The following is a 20,435-nucleotide window of genomic DNA, read 5'->3' on the forward strand; positions in this document are numbered from 1 at the left end:
CACAACTTAGTGACTGAACAACAACAATCACAGATGGAAATCTTCAAAACTGGGTTTAAGTCCTTGCAAATATTTGGTGTATTTCTGATTCATCTTTACTCCATTATACTTACAGGTCCTGAAATCAAAGTCACAAGTATTTACCAAGATATCTCCTCTAGGATGGGCTTTAGAAGGGCCCTGAATTCCAATTTTGGTCCCCAAAGAGCCATGAATCTACTGAAAGCTCTGTTCATTTTCTCAGCTGCCATTTTTTCCTTATATTCTCAGCTTCTCTGATGCTACTTTTGAAGCAGAGGTTTTAAATAATGCCCCTATTTCCCACCTTAATCTCTCAAAGAATAATGTAAGTTATAGGGTTCAGAATCATTCAAATATTCATATAATCCCTCCTGAATTCGCTTATATCCTTAGTGTAACAAAAGACTTTCTATACCTAAGACTCAAAATTCAGACGCAATAAATTAAAAAAAAGATTAATACATAAATTTTTAAATATATATGTCAAAAAACACTACAAAATAAAGCGAAAAGACAACTGACAATCTTAATGAAAATATCTGAAAGATCTTCTGTATCATTCAATATTAGAAAAATGTAAATTAAAACAATACAAATATATCATTTCTTATCTATGTGGGTGGCAAAAAATAAAAAGCATGAAACTACATCCTGTTGGCAGGAAAGTGAGAAAATAATCACTTTTATGCGTTGATAGTGAATGAAATCTCTTCAACCTTTTTTGGATTTTGGCAATATATAACAAAATTACACATCCATTTTCCTTTGATTCAAGAATCCTACTTCACAGAATTTACCTTGAAAATACACAGCCAATAGTAAGTACATAAGTTAACATGCAGCATTGTTTGTAAAATACTGAGTATTCAGAAAAAATGAGGAAGAGCTTTGAGATGAAAGAAAGTGATTCTGTGGATATACTGCTAAGTGAAAAAAGCAAAACGACAATAAGAAAAAATAGATTTTCCCAAGTGAGCAAAAGAAACAGAAAAACAAGAATCTAGTAAGGTTGATTGTCTACAGAGGGTAAAGAGAAACTGAAAAATATGGGGTGATTAAAACAGGGTAGAAGTGTGGATAACGAAAGTAACTGAGTATAACTTTTTATATAGGTTTGTCATTTTAAGTTATGTTACATTTCACATACTCAAAACAAACAAAATATATTAGAGGTTAAATTCCAGTTAACAAGTAGGTTATTTATGCTATGATGAAGGTTAGCAATTCTTAAAATATTCAATGTACATTGTGAAAATAAGCAATATAAGCCAGAAAATGGGGCTCAGGTTGTTTACTGACCAAAAAAACACAAAACAAAACAAAAAGAAAAAAGTGTTACAAACACAGAAAGTAGGAAGCTAAAATGAAACTTGTATTGTCAGACGCATGGCTTTTAAAAGATAAACAAATTCATGTGTGGGGGTGGGTAAATGGGTGTGTACACATACAAATACATGCACATTATTTCCTAGTTCTGTCCACTGAGAGTCTAGAACCAAAGAAATCCTTGCAGCAATAAACCCATCTGATGACAACATTGTGAATTTTACATACACTTCTATACTGAATAGAACCAGGTTGATTTCAAGAATGTGGCTAAGAAAGTAGAAGATGAGCTTGGAACAACTTGTAAAGGAAAATCAGCCTGAAATGAAAACCAGTATGGCCTGAAAATCAGGAATTACTCAAAAAATGTAGAGATATGTTCATAGGACACAGAAGTTAGCTTAAAGAGGCAACTACTGACAAAATATGGGATGATTTCAACATCAAAATTATGAATAAGAATAATAAATTATAGATATAAAATAAGGCTTTATTTTTTTAAAAATAAGACTTTATGAATCTATACTGATATTTTAAAAATGTGAAAATAAATAAATGGAATAAATAAAAACATAATGGAATACCAATTAATAAATTTAGATGGAATAATAGAATTAGACTATCACCACTTGGCTACTACTATATCAAGCAAGAATCATTAACGGATATTAATGAGGGGTTCAAAGAAATAGGGTTTATGAGAAATAGGACATCTACATATTGGCAGAGTGTCCCCCCCCCCAAAAAAATATACCAAATTAACTACAAAGGGAGATATATACAGCAACTTAACAGTGCAGAACCTAGCAGAAACCGCCTTACACAAGTGATCAAAATTAATTTTATCAGTTGATTTGAATAAACAGATTAACATGAGTCCATACAGTGAATGCCCCAAGAAAAACATACAATCATTGCTGCAGTACTTCTGTCAGCATTAATCTGGATCTAATCATGAAGAAACATCAGACAACATATTAAGATATGCATACGTATACATATTATATACAATGTGTATGTAAAATTATAAACAATGTGTATGTAAAATTATATACAATGTAATATATGAATGTGTGTGTCTGTGTCACAATAAAGCAAATGTTTTATGGCAAAACAGTATCATTTAGTGAATTTACAGGAAAAATATACAGAGATTTTCAAGTTGTTTATTTTTTGAAACTTTTAAGTCTAAAATCATTTAAGAACAGGTAAGAAAGGAAAAAAGCTATCACCAGCAAACTGGAGCACCTGAACTGTTAATATAAACCTGCTTATTTCCAGGAAGGACCAACCCATACAGTCTTTCAACTCTGCACTGCAGGACTCCAGGGAGTAACATTACTTTGTACGGAATGTGACAGTCTCGTGCACAGGAATAAAGAGGTGATATAACCAAGTTCTGACCTGCCTCTATGATTTGTTGCCCTAAAATTTCAAAGTTGACAAGATAAGGAAGAAAAATTTATATGGAATAGGTATTTTATAAGGAAATAATCAATGGTAATGAATACTGACAAATCATAGAGAATGGGCACAATAACTACTCAATTTAGAAATTATAAGATGGATTTTTGAAACACTGATTAGCTGAATAGGGTGAAATTCAAGGAAGAGTCAGGATACATAATGGAAGGAATATTGATTCAGGAATTTGAAGATGTACGTTTAAGTCAACTATGTCAACCTAACTGTGTGACCCTGAGTTTTTTGTAAAACTGGTCTAAAAAACAATTAACTGTTCTGTTTTCTGACAAAGTTGTTCTGTAAATCATGCAAGATAATATATGCAAAATAAAATATAAAAGGGTAATGTTTTAATCAAATAATACCAATTAGATTTTTAAAAAAGTGAAGAAATATGAAACAGTTCTGAGACATTTATATATTTGTAAGACCCACTTTTCAGAGCAATAGATGAACACAAAACACAAAATATCTAGTTAAAAAAGCTGCTGCTCTCTCCTTTACCTCTAAATCTATTTCTCTTTTCCTTTCATATTATTTCCAATAAATCTAATCTACCTAAATAAAGACAGGCCTCCTGTGCTTACAATTTGGACTCTGCAGTTAAAATTCTAGCTGGGCTTTTTTTAGCCATTTCATCTATATAAGTGACTTGAAAATTTCCTTTCCTTTCTCATCTTTACAATGAGTTATTACCTCACTCAAAGAATTTTTATGAGGATGAAATAAGTTAATATTCCAAAACCCTTGGAATCTTTTTTGGCTTAGTGTAATATTGAATGAATACAAACATTTATTTTGATGATGATTGTCATTAAAGACAGGTGTCTAGCAAGCAATCAGTTAACACACAGTTTACTCTCTCTAAATACTATTCTCCATATGGCTAATTTCTGGACTACTACACTAATCCATCAAGACAAAGCTAAACTGTTGCCTCTTCTTGATACTTCTCCCAATGATTCCAGACTGAAAAATACTCACTTTCCCATATAGTCTATTATGACATTATTATCTACTTTTTAAACTGGCATCTCTTTATCTATTGCACCATGCTATTTAATGTATTATACATCCTACTAGATTGTTCCATAAGATCCAGAAATGGAGTCCTTACCTTTACACTATAGTAGAACCCAACATATCTTATATTTGCTGCTAAGTTGCTTCAGTCATGTTCGACTCTGTGCGACCCCAGAGATGGCAGCCCACCAGGCTCCCCCATCCCTGGGATTCTCCAGGCAAGAACACTGGAGTGGCTTGCCATTTCCTTCTCCAATGCATGTAAGTGAAAAGTGAAAGTGAAGTCTCTCAATCTGGTTGACTCTTAGTGACCCCATGGACTGCAGCCTACCAGGCTCCTCCGTCCATGGGATTTTCCGGGCAAGAGTACTGGAATGGGGTGCCATTGCCTTCTCCAATCTTATATTTAGTCAATGACTATTAAATGTTCAACTTAAAAAATTTAATTTCTGGCCCTTTTGTTTTTGACATTGGTATCTATTTGGGCAGTATGTGTACAAACAGGTTCTACAGACTATACATACAGTTGACATGCCCAGTCTATACTGAACATATTATATAGGAAGAATCATAGCTAAATAGATAGGTCCAATAATTTTTAAAATCCATTTTACTAAAAACTATTGTGTCCAAATTAGCAAAACAATGAAACTTGAGATGCCTACCAGGTCTAATGATCTTTAGTAGAAAAAGTGTGGTGGAACTACTTAGTTGGTTTCAACACAAAAAAGTTCCAGAAGTCACCTCAGGAAAAAAGTTCCAAGTTAATTACAGATGTATAAATTTCCAGAGGAGTCACCTACTCAGTACTCAGGGTACTGGATAAGAGAAAATCTAGCATCTTCAAAGGACACATGATAAACTAACACACAGAAGTAATATATTTGTTCTTTTGAAACTCTATGGCTTCTACTTTTGCTTTTTGTGATTTGGAGGTCTTTCAATCTTTGAAATGATTAACTTTAACTTGTAGATCTAGCGAGATATGAGAGATCCAGAATCAGTGTGATACTATGATTTCAAAAAGGATTAGCTCCCATCCTGCTATGCAGAAAGCCCCCCAAAATTTAATTTTTTAATTTTTATTATTATGTTATACAGATTTCTGATTGCTTTCATTTTCTAGCTGTTTTCCTGACATTATCTTCTGAGAAACCATTGAAGAGAAATATAACTAATTCTAGCTTTTGACTGTAGTGTTGAAGAAGACTCTTGAGAGTCCCTTAGACTGCAAGATCAAAGCAGTCAATTCTAAAGGAAATCAGCCCTGAATATTAACTGGAAGGACTGATGCTGACGCTCCAATACTTTGGCGACCTAATGCGAAGAACTGACTCATTGGAAAAGACCCTGATGCTGGGACAGAGTGAAGACAGGAGGAGAAGGGGAGGACAGAGGATGAGATGGTTGCATGGTATCACTGACTTGATGGACATGAGTTTGAGCAAGCTCAGGGGGATGGTGACGTACAGGGAAGCCTGGCGAGCTGCAGTCCATGGGGTCGCAAAGAGTCAGACACAAATGAGCAACTGAACTGAACTAAACTGCCAACAGAGCAGTTGCCAACTTCTTCCCAGTACCTGTGCAAACAAATGGCTGAGTAACCTGAGGTTAAGCAATGAGCAAAGAGCAGAGAAATTCAGTTCTAGAACTCAAGCTCCTCCTGTTATCACATCCTTCCTACATTTTAGACAAAGCAAGCTTAGAGAATACACCACCATAAATTTTGTGACAGATGAAAACTGCGGACATGTGATTATGTTTTCACTTAAAGACGATTATGTTATTACTTACTCATAAACTGTAGTCCAGATTAAATCTGAAGAAAGTTTATTTTCTTACATACTCAATATTCACCGTGTGACTGACAGCAACAGCTCTGGTAATGTTTTATGCATAGAACCTAGAAATCCGCAAGATTCCCTACACAACACTATTTTTCCAAGGTTTACATATAGTTCAATATGAATGGAGTAACACACTGTCATGAAAATGATGTGCAATCGTGTGACTTAATATTGCCAATACCTTGATTTTATTTTGTATTTTTCTTTCAACTATTGTCTAAATTTGGTTGTTGCTGTTTAGTTGCTAAACATGTCTGACTCCTTGCGACTCCATGAACTGTATGTAGCCCACTCCGCTGTCCATGGGATTTCCCAGGCAAGAATCCTGGAGTGAGTTGCCATTTCCTTCTCCACGGGATCTTCCCAACCCAGGGATCAAACCAGGATCTCTTGCATTGCAGGTGGATTTTTACCACTAAGACACCCAGGAAGCTCCTGCCTTAATACATTAACATAACCAACTCATTTCAGTCTTACTTGCCTTTTTCTGAAGTCATATAATTAACATTATCTTCCCCTGTTTTACTTTTTTAAAGTACTTCCACTTTTTTCCTTAACTTGTATCTGCAAGGTCTCTGTTGAAACAGAAACCAACAGTCCTAACTGCCTAAATTTTCATTGGTTCCTCTGGAAAATCGTGAAAGATACTATTCCAGCAGAGTTGCATCGTTCAATTTAGCAAACGGTAAGTCTAAAATAATAGTGCCAAACGCGGAACAGGTGAATGGAAAACACATCTATGCGTTGGCCTCCCCACCCTCGCTCTCCTCTCCCCACGCCTCGGCGTCCGGAGACCGGAGCCTGCCACCTTCCTGCTGCAGCCCAAGCCAGGTAGGCCTCAACCTTCCCACTTGCCCCTGAGGCACAAGGCCGAGTTTGGGGACAGAGGGTAAGGCGCTGAAAGGCTTTTCCATCACTCCTAGAAGTCGCAACTTCCTGGGAAGCGAAAAATACCGAGGCGACAAGAGGTTCCGCTGCAAAAAAGTGGCGGAGAGGAGGCCGACAGGCTCGGGATAAAGTAGGATAGAAGACAACAAAGCTAACCCTAGCAAAATTAGGTATAAAAGAGAAGGAGTGGGGTTCCCGAGTTCTCGAGGCTCGCAGCGAGACGCAGCCCGCCGCGGCCGCCGCAGGGCGTTGGGGCGCAGGGTCAAAGGCCATCTGCAGGCGAGCAGATTGGCTGGCGGGTAAGAGCGCAGGCGCCGAGGGTGGCCCCAGTGCCGGCCACAACTGAGCCAGCTGGGCCCAGAAATCTACAGCTACTCACCAGGGTCTGGGAATCCAGACACCAGTAGAGGATCAGCCGGCGGAGACGTTGAAGCTGAGAGCAGAGGTAGCCCGCCGCTGCCGGGCAGTGAGCCTGAGCAGCCCCGCCTCCCGAAGGGCGCGCGCACCGCGTACCGGGAGCCCCTAGGGGCGGGGCCAGAGTGGGGTAGGGCTCGCTAAGTGGGCGGGGCTCTGGTTTCCCGGCACAGGTCCTTCTGGTCTGTAAGGGAGGGAAGGGGTGTAGATGCGTTCAGGGAGAGATTTTTCAGAGTTGAGTTAAGCTGGACTCCCCCCGCCCGCTTTCCCCAACTAGAGAAACCCATTCCTTAGAAACTAGTGTTCTAAGGTTTTGCTGGAAAGCTTTGAAAGTGAAAGTGAAAGTCGCTCAGTGGTGTTCATCTCTTTGTGAATTCTCCAGACCAGAATACTGGAGTGAGTCGCTTTTCCCTTCTCCAGGGGATCTTCCCAACCCAGGGATTGAACCCAGGTGTCCCACATTGCGGGTGGATTCTTTACCAGCTGAGCCACAAGGGAAGCAGAGGAATCCAAAACTTCCTTTTAACTGGATTACACTGGCAGTATTCGAACATTGTAAATTAGAGAACATCTTGCCCTCCAAAAAAAAAAAATATATATATATATATATGAAACTTTACTTGGAAGCTAAAAGACAGAAATGACACTTTTTATTTGCAAACAAATTGCGTAAAATCACGTGTTGGAATACTTTTAGAAATAACTCAGAACAATGAGGCAGCTGTGAAGAAAAAGAACTTGTGAAATAGCGGTTACAGCTGAAGGTTTTCACCTTACGTCAGAAACCAAGAGAATTCTCTCTTTTGTTTGGTTACCTAGTAGCAAGGAAATCCTCACTGACAGTCTAGAAGTTGCTGATATGAACAATTTTGTAAGAGCTCTTCTTTAAATCTCACTGGATTTTCTAAACAAATGTTAATTGTGAAATATATATATGTGAATGTACCCCATATGTGCACATTTTAGAGGATAATAATAAAAAACAATACCCAGGTACTTACTGCAGACCTGAAGATCCAGAAAAGTGCCAGCATTTTTGAAGCCAACTCATTGGAAAAAACCCTGATGCTGGGAGGGATTGGGGGCAGGAGAAGGGGATGACAGAGGATGAGATGGCTGGATGGCATCACTGACACCATGGACGTGAGTCTGAATGAACTCTGGGAGTTGGTGATGGACAGGGATGCTGCGATTCATGGGGTCCCAAAAAGTTGGACACAACTGAGTAACTGAACTCAACTGAACTGAAGAGCCCTCTTTAAAATTTTTTCCATCCCAGCCCGAAGTAATTATTACTCTAAATTTTATATTACTCATTTACATGCTCTTTTTGAAAATATTTATGTGTGTAATTCCCTAAAAATACAGCTATCCTGGTATTGTATTTTGATCTAATAAGTTTACACTACATTTTTTCCTCTTTTTTTTCACTGCATATTCAGTTTTTGAGGTTCATCTACACATAAATCCATTTCACATGAACTGGACTGTCACATCATTATTTGTAACACCCACACACTATTGTAATCAACCCACACTGATTGTTATAATCAGATGGTGGTAGCATCTGATTGATCTTTTAATTTGTATTTTCTGTCTTGCTAATATGGTTGTGCATCTTTATATGTTTAGTGGCTATTTGGGTTTCTGTGAAATGCCTGTTATCAATTTTGGCTCATTTTTTTGGTTGACTTGTTTTTTTTAATTAATTTTCAGATAATCTTCATATATTTTTAAAGTTTAAATACTCCTCTTTTGTCAGATGTATGTGTTACAAATAGTGTCTCTTAGTTTGCAGGTTGTCTTTTAATTTTTTATGGTGTCTTTTGATGACTAAATGCTATATATTTTAAGGTACTGTTAGCTGAATTAAACAGCTTTTTAGGTTATATTTTGTGCTCTCTACAGTCTTGTTTGCAAGAGTTTTAACAATCAGAGACTATAGCTACCCTCTTATTTTCTTCTAAATTTAAGTTAATTGTGAAATACTTTAGACAGACACAGGAAAATACAGATAAAATAATGAACTCCCATGCACCCTAGCCAAACGTTTTGCAAGTCCCGCTTCCATATGATTCTTCTCTAAAATTGCCTTGGCTATTCTTGGCTCTTTGCTTTTTCACATAAAGATTAAGATGAATCAGCCAAGACCCAAAAATTCTGCTTGAATTTAATTGGAATGGAATTGGCAAAGGCCTACTGAGCTCTATGTAGATAATGACTGGATTGTGCCACCAGACTCCCAGAGTTCCTAGAGAGACTAGTGAGTATTGGTTCTGCCTGGTGTTTCCCATCCTTGTTCACATTTTGCCAAACAGATAAAAAGAATATTTTCATAAAGCTATGAGGCAAATGGCCTGCTTGCAGTGAACATGATGGATCTGTGGCTCTGAATATCCCAGACTCTACGGGGTAAATCCTAGAGTTAAGGAGACTGATACTTTGGCACACACATTGATGGCACCCTAATGAGAAGCTCTTCCATAACTAATTAATTTCACTTCACCAAAAGACACCACTATATAGAGTCTCAGGAAACTGGGGCTCCAACAGTTATGCTGGCAGAAGACCACAGTGTATGCCGCTGTGGCTTGTGGATAGATCGGGAAACCATCCATTAGTAACATCCATCTATGAGGGAGGGCTAGGTTTGCACAGTCTCCGTATCAGTGCTCTGTGTAAGTAAACCCCTGTGAATCTTCCATGTACTCGTGTTATTTCCCAGCTCTGCATCATGTAATTTTGTTTTATAATTTAGTGCATGCCTTTATTTTCTCTTGAAGTAAAGGGGGACTTGGAAAATGGTGAGACATCAGTGTCATTTTGGTCCTGAGAGATACATTTTGTCTTTTTCCTTTTCTGATTGGCTAGTGAGTTTATACCAGTTCATGCTTTAGACTCCCTATTCTATTCAATTACAGAAATATCAATAACCTCAGATATGCAGATGACACCACCCTTATGGCAGAAAGTGAAGAGGAGCTAAAAAGCCTCTTGATGAAAGGGAAAGAGGAGAGTGAAATAGTTGGCTTAAAGCTCAACATTCAGAAAATGAAGATCATGGCATCCGGTCCCATCACTTCAGGGGAAATAGATGGGAAAACAGTGGAAACAGTGTCAGACTTTATTTTTTGGGCTCCAGAATCACTGCAGATGGTGACTGCAGCCATGAAATTAAAAGACGCTTACTCCTTGGAAGGAAAGTTATGACCAACCTAGATAGCATATTCAAAAGCAGAGACATTACTTTGCTGACTGAGGTCTGTCTAGTCAAGGCTATGGTTTTTCCAGTGGTCATGTATGGATGTGAGAGTTGGACTGTGAAGAAGGCTGAGCACTGAAGAATTGATGCTTTTGAAGTGTGGTGTTGGAGAAGACTCCTGAGAGTCCCTTGGACTGCAAGGAGATCCAACCAGTCCAGTCTGAAGATCAACCCTGGGATTTCTTTGGAAGGAATGATGCTAAAGCTGAAACTCCAGTACTTTGGCCACCTCATGTGAAGAGTTGACTCACTGGAAAAGACTCGGATGCTGGGAGGGATTGGGGGCAGGAGGAGAAGGGGACGACCCAGGATGAGATGGCTGGATGGCATCACTGACTTGATGGACATGAGTCTGAGTGAACTCCGGGAGTTGGTGATGGACAGGGAGGCCTGGCGTGCTGCAATTCATGGGGTTGCAAAGAGTCGGACACGACTGAGCGACTGAACTGAACTGACAGTTTCAAGAGGGCTATTAGAATTGTAGCAATTGAATTTTAATCCAAGCCTGGGTATCTCAGGAAGAAGGGTATCTCAGGAAGAAGGACTTTCTGAGAGTCCAAGTTTATATGTGCCTCTGGGCAGCTGGGTCAAGTGGTAACTAGCAGGGCAGAGTTGATGGCACCAGCCTTTCTACTGTCATATGTGGAATCTCACTTCTTTATTTTCTGTACTGTATTATTTTACATAAACTTTAAAATTTAAGATTAACCATAACTAGCAAATAGGTATGTTTTCATAAAATAGAGAATGTAGCCCTTAGGATCCACACTCTTTTGCTTTCATTCTTCTATTATTATTTGATATAGGAAATATTAGTTTCTATTTCTGTCAATTTTTAAAAGTAATAAATGGATTATGATAATTTGCCCGAGAAAGAGAGTTATCTAAATAGTCAAATTAAAACTGAAAGGAAGACTTCCCTGGTGGTTCAGTGGTTAAGAATCTGCCTGCCAGTGTAGAGGATGCACGTTCAATCCCTGGTCTGGGAAGATCTCACATGCTGTGGGGCAACTAATCCCATGTGCTACAACTACTGAAGCCCATGTGCCCTAGAGCCCATGCTCTACAACAAGAGAAGCCACCACAGTGAGAAGCCCACACACTGCAACTAGAGATTAGTCCCCACTTGCTGCAACCAGAGAAAACTGCACACAGCAATGAAGACCTGGCACAGCCAAACCGTCACACCAGTCAGAATGGCTGTGATCCAAAAGTCTACAAGCAATAAATGCTGGAGAGGGTGTGGAGAAAAGGGAACCCTCTTACACTGTTGCAAACTAATACAACCCACTATGGAGAACAGTGTAGAGATTCCTTAAAAAACTGGAAATAGAACTGCCATATGACACAGCAGTCCCACTGCTGGGCATACACACTGAGGAAACCGGAATTGAAAGAGGCACGTGTACCCCAGTGTTCATTGCAGCACTGTTTATAATAGCCAGGACATGGGAGCAACCTAGATGTCCATCAGCAGACAAATGGATAAGAAAGCTGTGGTACATATACACAATGGAGTATTACTCAGCCATTAAAAAGAATACATTTGAATCAGTTCTAATGAGGTAGATGAAATTGGGCCTATTATACAGAGTGAAGTAAGCCAGAAAGAAAAACACCAATACAGCATACTAACACATACATATGGAATTTAGAAAGATGGTAACGATAACCCTGTATGTGAGACAGCAAAAGAGACACAGATGTATAGAACAGTCTTTTGGACTCTGTGGGAGAGGGAAAGGGTGGGAGAATATGGGAGAATGGCACTGAAACATGCAAATTATCATATGTGAAACGAATTGCCAGTCCAGTTTCGACGCATGAGACAGGGTGCTCGGGGCTGGTGCACTGGGATGACCCAGAGGGATGGGATGGGGAGGGAGGTGGGAGAGAGGTTCAGGATGGGGAACACATGTACACCCATGGCGGATTCATGTCAATGTATGGCAAAACCAATAAAATATTGTAAATTAAAATAAATAAAACTGAAAAAAAGAAAAAAATTGAAAAAAAAAATTTTTTAATGAAAGAAATTTGTGCCTTGAAATTCACCACTGCTCTGGAAAAGACTAGTGTCTCCTTGACTACATAGATTTTTGCCATTTCATCTTTAAGTGTCCAGAGCCAACAAAATTGTTGCCATATAACAAGAATTCAACAAACAGTTTTTGGGAGTGATAAAAGAGTGAACAATTAGGAGGTCACTTAGTCATTATTGGGCTCCCCAGGTGATGCTAGTTGTAAAGAATCCACCTACCAAGCAGGAGACATGGGTTCAAGACATGGGATTGGGAAGATCCCCTGGAGTAGGAAATGGCAACCCACTCCAGTATTCTTGCCTGGAAAATCCCATGGACAGAGGAGCCTGGCAGGCTATAGTCCATGGCCAACAGAGTCAGACACAATGGCGTGCACACGTGCGTGCACACACACACACGTAATTATTATTTAACCCTACTTCCCGATATGTACTATTTGTTCTAGTCCCCAAACTGTCCTTATTACCTGTCTCCTGAATACAGTTGTTGTTCAGCAGTATCTGCAGAGGATTGATTAGTTCCAGAACCACCCCACCCCATGCCAAAATCTTAGTATGGTCAAGAACCTTATATAAAATGGTGTAGTATTTACATATAACCCAGGAACATCCTCCCGTATACTTTAAATCACACCTAGTTTGTTTATAATACCTAATTCAATGTAAACGCTATGTAAATAGTTGTAAATACAATTTAAGTGCTCTGTAAATAGTTGCCGGAGTGTGGCATATTCAAGTTTTGTTTTTTGGAACTGTCAGTAATTTTAATTTTTTAAAATGTGGAACCTGTGGATAGAGAAGACCAGCTATATTTCAAGTCTGTGTTTCCCCTCCAGTCTTGGAAGTTTTATTAGAATCTCTTAGATTAAATCATGCCATTTTATTGCCATTCACTTGAGATGTCTTTTTGGTTCATTTTCACATCATCTCCATTCCCACTGGACTTCCCCGGTGGCTCAGTGTTAAAGAATCCTCTGGTCAATGCAGGAGATGCAAGAGACCCAAGTTCGACACCTGGGACAGGAAGATCCTCTGGAGTAGGAAATGGCAACCCACTCCAGTATCATTACCTGGGAAATTCCATGGACAGAGGGGCCTGGTGGTCTACAGTCCATGGGGTTGCAAAGAGTCAGATACAACTGAGGATACACGCATGCCACTTCCATTAGTCGCAGTTACTTTTTGCAGAGAATAGAAGCTGAATCTGTCAGCTAAAACAGATAGCTTTATGAAAAGCTATCCAGTACTGCATGAAGGTAAAGGCTAGTATCAGTACTTAGGCAATGGCTAGTATCAGCCCCAGCGGGGCTGGGCGTTGGTAGCACAGCCTCATACCACAGTACAGATTAAGGCACTGATAATTTCAGGATGTACTGAACCCTCAAAGTCGTTGATACCACAGCGAATAATTTCTCAATTCTGCCTGTATTATTTCTCCCATTTCTTCAAGATTTAAATTTTGGACAGGAATAATCTGCTTAGCTAAGCCTAGGTTATATGTGTGTATCTCCTTAGCTTCCCCAAGTGATGGTATTGTTGTAGGAAGGGGGGACCCCTACAGAGCCCCACAAGTGGGCTCTTGTCTAACACTCAGAAAAGAATTGTCCGAGGAGACACATGCTGACCAAGCAAGAGATTTTATTGAGAAAGGGCACCCGGGTGGAGAGCAGTAGGGTAAGGGAACCCAGGAGAACTGCTCTGCCTATGTCGGGGTTTATGATGATGGGATTAGTTTCTGGGTGGTCTTTGACCAATCATTCTAATTTAGAGTCTTTCCTGGTGGTGCACGCATTGCTCAGCCAAGATGGATGCTAGCGAGAGGGATTCTGGGAAGTGGACGGACATGCATTGTCTCCTTTAGACATTTCCTGAACTCTTCAGGTTGGTGGTGGCTTATTAGTTCCGTATTCCTTATCAGGATCTCCTGTCATAAAACAACTCATGCAAATGGTTACTATGGTGCCTGGCCAGGGTGGGCGGTTTCAATCAGTGTCCTTCCCATAACAGTATTAGAAAGTGGGGCCTTTTGGAAGTTATAAAGTCATGAGAGCAGAGCCCTCATGAATGAGGTTAGTGCCCTTATAAAAGAGGCTTCAAAGAGATCCCTTGCCCCTTTCTGCCATAGGAGGATAAAATGAGAATTTTACAACCCAGAAGAGAATCATCACCTGACCACACTGGCACCCTAATCTTGGATATCCAGCTGCCTCCAGAACTATGAGAAATAAATGATATTTATACAACATCTTGTCTATAGTATTTGGTTATAGCATCCCTGAGCAAATTAAGACACTAACTAAACAGGTTAAATCCCTTGACAAAAGCATTTTTCATTCTCTGATTCAAGCACTATCCTGGGTCCTGGTAGTCCTGACTGATGGAGATAGGAGAGAGTTCCAGTGTCGTAACTTCCCATATAGAGGTGGCAGATTGTTCACCTCTGGGTATCTGGCGATGCTAGATGTGAATGCACCAATGCCTGGGTATGGACCAGCTCTTCTGAGGGAGACCCTGTTCCTTTCACAGGAATGGTGGGAGTTGAGACAGATACATGCCTTTAGTTGAAAGCTGAGCCAGCCTGGAGATGCAACACTTCCTGAGTGAAACTGCTCTATAGGTTGATCCAGAACCTCTTGGTATTTTGAGGGGAGGAAGTGTCATGTATTGTGATAGTGTATTAGCTTCATATCCTAATCAGCCAAACTCCCAACGTTACATCACTGAAATCTAGGTTTTATAGAGTCATTTCCTAAGCCATTAGTGTTTGGGTTTCTTCCTTTTTAGAATGCCTTAGTTTCCTTAACCAAATTGACCCAACTTGTCTTCTTCCATAACACCATCCTCTCCTTACATAAAACAGGAGCGGTTTATAAAGTCACTGAAAGGTGGGGGTTGGGGGAGACAGGCTTGCCATTTCCTAAGATAGATGAGCCCACTTATTCTCTATTTATACATGAGACTCCGCAAGTAATTCTTCTCAACAGTATTTGCTGCAAGGTGATTTTTCTGTGCCTGCTTATTCTAAGAAGTACCTGGCAATTTCTCTTGTTAAAAGAGAAAAGGAAACAACATGCATTTACTCTCTGATAAAACCTTTTTTTCTGTTAGAGAGCTCAATTAAAAAGCAGGTCGGTGCCTTGTATAATACATTTTGTCTACCTCCCACTGTATTAAGCTCCATCTCTGCAGGTGCAGAGATATCTGACTCACAGCAGTGTCTCCTACATCCAACATATAGTAAGTGCTTTTTGGAAGATGAATTGATTGGTTGGTTGGTTTGTCACTCAGTTGTCTCCAACTCTTTGTAACCCATGGACTGTAGCCTGCCAGGTTCCTCTGTCCATGTGATTATCCCAACGGAAATACTGGAGTGGATTGCCATTTCCTTCTCTGGAGGGGATCTTCCCAACCCAGGAATCAAATCCACCTCTCCTGCAAGTCTCTTGCATTGCAGGCAGATTATTTACTATTGAGCCACCAAGGAAGCCCAAGGAACTCTACTACGTCGAGTGTGTTCTCACAAAATCATAGGTGGCCCTCTACCATATCACATTAGAATACATGTGAGAACCAAAAAATGAATCAGTTCAGTTAGGTTCAGTCGCTCAGTCATGTCCGACTCTTTGCAACCTCATTAACCGCAGCATGCCAGGCCTCCCTGTCCATCACCAACTCCCGGAGTCCACCCAAACCCATGTCCATTGAGTCAGTGATGCCATCCAACCATCTCATCCTCTGCCATACCCTTCTCCTCCTACCCTCAATCTTTCCCAGCATCGGGGTCTTTTCCAGTGAGTCAGGTCTTCTCATCAGGTGGCCAAAGTATTGGATTTTCAGCTTCAATGTCAGTCCTTCCAATGAACACCCAGGACTGATCTCCTTTAGGATGGACTGGTTGGATCTCCTTGTAGTCCAAGGGACTCTCAAGAGTCTTCTCCAACCACAATATTTATATTACACTTAATATACGTGTGTGTGTGTGTGTGTGTGTGTGTGTGTGTAGCTCAGTTGGTAAAGAATCTGCCTGCGGTGCAGGAGACCTGGGTTAGATCCCTGGGTCAGGAAGATTCCCTGGAGAAGGACATGGAAAACTCCAGTATCCTTGCCTGGAAAATCTCATGGACAGAGGAACCTGGCAGGCTGCCACCCATGAGGTCGCAAAGAGTCGGGCATGACTGACTGACTAACACATACATATGTATACCTTTGTGTGTATGTACATTTTTGTTGTTTAGTCACTAAGTCATGTCACACAAATATATATAAGAACCACAGGGATGAGGAAAGAGAAAAATAGAGAACAATATCGATAATAAAAAATAAATATGTGTGCATATTGAACAATTTTCTGGAAATACACATACCAAGCACTTTTTAACAGTAGTTATTTCTTGGAATTGGAGTTTTAGTTTTTATGTGTACTCTTAAGAATGGTTTGCATTTTTACAATAAGCACACATTAATTTTGCACTTTACTAAAAAGTAAAAGAATAGCAAAGTGATGAATGAGGCTCAAGACACTTAATCAAAATCACCAGAGTTATCTCCTAATATAAACATCCAGGGAAAGAAATGGTCTCTGAATAAAATATATATTTCTTGAATTATTCATGAAAATCAATTGGCAGATACTTTCCCACAGGTGTTATATGCTATGAATTGAAGAAATTAACCTTTAAACTACTAATTGGCTGAATTGTTACATAACTAAATAGACCAGCCATTTTTAGCATAGAACAATCATATTTGTATCACTATAATAATAATTCTAATAACACTATTATGCCACAGTGATAGTAACAGTGTAAATAATAAACTGTTTATACCTTAATGGGGTATATGCTACCATTTTTAAAGCATTTTTTAAAGCTTTCATTTTGTAAATTCTCAAAGCCATTCTACAATATTAATAGGCAGAGCAGATAATATTATCATCCCTTTTTGGAAGAAATAATATTCAGAAGATTTAGGAGTTGCCCAAGGTCCAAAAGTTCAAAATTATACAGAAACAAAATAAGTACTTAAAGGTTCTGTTTAAGGAACTAAGCACAATTTAAAAATAAGTATGACTTCTGTTCTAATGAAGTTAACACATAGAAACGGAGAGAAGACATGTATGTGGGTGGTCATACTCAAGGCTGAAAGCTGTGAAAATCACCAAAAGGGTATCTATGAAGCCTTATAAGAGTTTAGAGAAAAGTTGATTGCTTGAGTATGAAATTATTCGTCAGATAAGCAGCATTTGAACTAGGCTTTAAATAGTAACTATGGTATGATTTTACCTAAACAGGAGCTGAATTTGAGGTGCGGGAGTATGAGACCAGGATTGAACAACAGTGGCCCTCTTAGCGTCAACAACAAGGAGAAGCCTGAGAGAAGCAACAGTAATTGTGCAATTAGAATTAATATCAGAAAACAAATGAAAGAAATAGATCCAAAATGAAGACAAGTCTTCAAATCTGGATACGGAGAATAGCGGGCTTCCCTGGTGGCTCAGAGGGTAAAGTGACTGCCTATAGTGTGGGAGACATGGGTTTAATCCCTGGCTTGGGAAGATCCCCTAGAGAAGGAAATGGCAACCCACTCCAGTACTCTTGCCTGGAAAATCCCATGGACTGTAGCGGGGTTGCAGAGTCAGACATGACTAAGCGACTTCACTTTCACTTTTCACTTTTAGCAGTAGTCATTAGAAAAGACCCTGATGCTGGGAAAGATTGAAGGCAGGAGGAGAAGGGGAGAACAGAGGATGAGATGGTCGAATGGCATCACTGACTAGATGGACATGAGTTTGAGCAAGCTCTGGGAGTTGGTGATGGACAGGGAAGCCTGACATGCTGCAGTTCATGGGGTCTCAATGAGTTGGACATCACTGAGTGACTGAACTGAACTGAACTAGCAGTAGTCATAAGAAACATTTCCTTGGCCTTCTTTACTTCCTAGACCTAATATTGGATGGTTATTGCTTCTAATACTTTTCAGAATTGCTTTCCTCAAGTTTTCCAGAGGCTTCCTTACACTAAATATAATAAACACACGGCAGTCTCTACCATAATTAATGTCTTGGTTGTATTCAGCTCTATAGTTGGTTTCATCCATATTGAACAATTTCTTCCTTTGACTTCCTTGACTCTACTCTCTGTAGTTTTACATAAACCCATCCATGCAAAGTGCTTACTGCATTCAATGCTCAGTGAACATACACACTCAAAATATATTAGCTTAATCCTGATTCTTCCTGTTATTTTTTTTGATGACTTACCTTCCCCATCTTTGCAGGCTTCCATTTCTTGGTTGAGCCCTTGAAGAATCTGGAGCCTCTCTCTTTTCATGTGGTGTACTCACTGTTGGCAATCGTCATTTAGTTTCATGCTTTTAACAACCTTTCATGCCCTAAGGCTCACTAAGGCAACGTTTCCAATTTAAATTTTTCTCTTAAACTCCAGAACCATTCACTTTCTACTGATTATTTATGCTTATACTTAAAGAAACTCAAGTGCAACACGTTTAAGATTGAACTCAAATTTTTCGTTTCTAAACCTGCTGTTCTTTGGACTCAGAGGGAGAGGGAGAGGGTGGGATGATTTGGGAGAATGGCATACTATTATGTATACTATTATGTAAGAATTGAATCGCCAGTCTATGTCTGACGCAGGATACAGCATGCGTGGGGCTGGTGCATGGGGATGACCCACAGAGATGTTATGGGGAGGGAGGTGGGAGGGGGGTTCATGTTTGGGAACACACGTAAGAATTAAAGATTTTAAAATTAAAAAAATAAAAAAATAAATAAACCTGCTGTTCTTCTGTTCCACTTCTCAGCAGAAGGCTGTAGTAAAACAAACTTAAATATTTGGTCTTTGTTCCCCATTTCTGACACTCAGCTCCTAAAATCCTTGAAATTTCCTGACTGATAAGGATTATAGAAGCATCTTTTATTCTAATGAGGTAACTCTGATGAAACCTCCATAAAACCCCCTCAACAACAGAGTTCCGAGAGTTACTGGGCTGGTGAACATGCCAAGGTGTTAAGAGGGTGGTACACCTGGAGAGGGCACAGAAGCTATGTATCCCTTCCCATGTGCCTTGCCTTATGCATTTCTTTCATTGGCTAATCCTGAGTTTTATCCTTTATAATAAAGCAGTAGTAGTGAGTACAGTGTGTTCCTGATCCTCATGAGTTATTCTAGGAAATTATTGAGACTAGAAAATAGAGGATATGCATACTGTGGAAACTCCGACTCTCTAGCTTGGTGAGACAGAAGTGAAAATAACATGGTAACTCAATACTTGAAACTGGCATCTGAAGGGAGGGCAAACTTGAGGACTGAGCCATTAGGTTTGTGGAGTCTGCTGCTACCTCCAGGGTAGTCAGTATCAGAATTTAACTGAATTGTAGGACACCCAGCTGGTCAGAAGAAAACACACACACACACACACACACACACACACACACACACACACACAGATATCCTTATACATCCTATTACTCAAGATAGAAATCATTGAATTTTCTCCCTCTAAATCCCCAGTTAATGAAAACACCATGACCTTCAAAATATATTTAAATATCCTTAGCTTTTCTCCATTTCTAATGTCACTGCTTCAATCAAAGATTTCATCATCTCTCATTTCATTCTAATTGTTCTTTCCTCTGTCTTTGGCTTTCGCAGTGAATGTAACCTTCACAGTGCAGTCAAAATGATATTTGTAACTTCAGATTTGATCAAATTATCCTTCCTTTTAATCCTCCAATGTTTTCTCTGTCCTTTTGAATAAAGTACAAATTCTTTAACACGACTTAAAGAGACCACCTGACCTGCCTCTTGAGAAATCTGTATGCAGGTCAGGAAGCAACAGTTAGAACTGGACATGGAACAACAGACTGGTTCCAAATAGGAAAAAGAGTATATAAAGGCTGTATATTGTCACCCCGCTTATTTAACTTATATGCAGAGTACATCATGAGAAACGCTGGACTGGAAGAAACACAAGCTGGAATCAAGATTGCAGGGAGAAATATCAATAAACTCAGCTATGCAGATGACACAACCCTTATGGCAGAAAGTGAAGAGGAACTAAAAAGTCTCTTGACAAAAGTGAAAGAGGAGAGTTAAATAGTTGGCTTAAAGCTCAACATTCAGAAAACTAA

The 20,435-nt window shown here is 39.5% G+C and overlaps 1 protein-coding gene across 1 annotated transcript in view; it reads right to left on the reverse strand.

Annotated features, from left to right (window-relative positions):
* MANEA (mannosidase endo-alpha) overlaps positions 1 to 7,090 on the reverse strand; it is an 82,929-nt gene extending 75,839 nt beyond the window's left edge. The window contains exon 1 of the mRNA XM_005684666.3: positions 6,949 to 7,090. The gene's annotated coding sequence lies outside the window, so the exon portion shown is untranslated. The remainder of the gene's footprint in view (positions 1 to 6,948) is intronic.

The sequence above is a fragment of the Capra hircus genome, chromosome 9 (genome assembly GCF_001704415.2).
Source record: "Capra hircus breed San Clemente chromosome 9, ASM170441v1, whole genome shotgun sequence".
Classification (NCBI taxonomy): domain Eukaryota; kingdom Metazoa; phylum Chordata; class Mammalia; order Artiodactyla; family Bovidae; genus Capra; species Capra hircus.